General features: G+C 39.4%; 1 protein-coding gene across 1 annotated transcript in view; it reads right to left on the reverse strand.

Moving 5' to 3' along the window:
* ADGRG6 (adhesion G protein-coupled receptor G6) overlaps nucleotides 1-515 on the reverse strand; it is a 152224-nt gene that overhangs the window by 59937 nt on the left and 91772 nt on the right. The gene's annotated exons all lie outside the window — the stretch shown is intronic.

Below are 515 nucleotides of genomic sequence, written 5' to 3' on the forward strand. Positions count from 1 at the left end.
AAGGTATATCATGAAAATGCTTTTTAGTCACTTAGGACAAAGGGAGAAAAACAAACAAAAATCTGGGAATCTGGTCCTTTGACTCAAAGAGTAAGTACTACAGATTAAACAAATTAAAAGAATTTAATTTTTAAAACAAAGCTTCAGATCTTGAACTAAACAAAATTAAGGTTTTTTGGTCTACTTCATATAACTATTTTAAAAATACACTGAGCTTAGGGGCAGTGGTCCACTCCTGTAATCCCAGCACTTTGGGAGGCCTAGGTGAGAGGATTGCTTGAGGCTAAGAGGTCAAGACAAACCCAGGGAACACAGCGGGATCCTGTCTCTACAAAAAAGAAAAAAAAAAAATTAGCCAAGCATGGTGGCACACACCTGTAGTCCTAGCTACTTGTGGGTCTGAGGCAGGAGGATTGTTTTTGCCCAAGAGTTCTAGGCTGCAGTGAGCTATGATCACGTCACCGCATTCCAATCTGGGCAACAGAATGAGCCATCTCTAAAACAAACAAACAAAT

This window comes from Propithecus coquereli, unplaced genomic scaffold (genome assembly GCF_000956105.1).
Source record: "Propithecus coquereli isolate 6110/MARCELLA unplaced genomic scaffold, Pcoq_1.0 Scaffold48, whole genome shotgun sequence".
NCBI classification, from domain to species: Eukaryota; Metazoa; Chordata; class Mammalia; order Primates; family Indriidae; genus Propithecus; species Propithecus coquereli.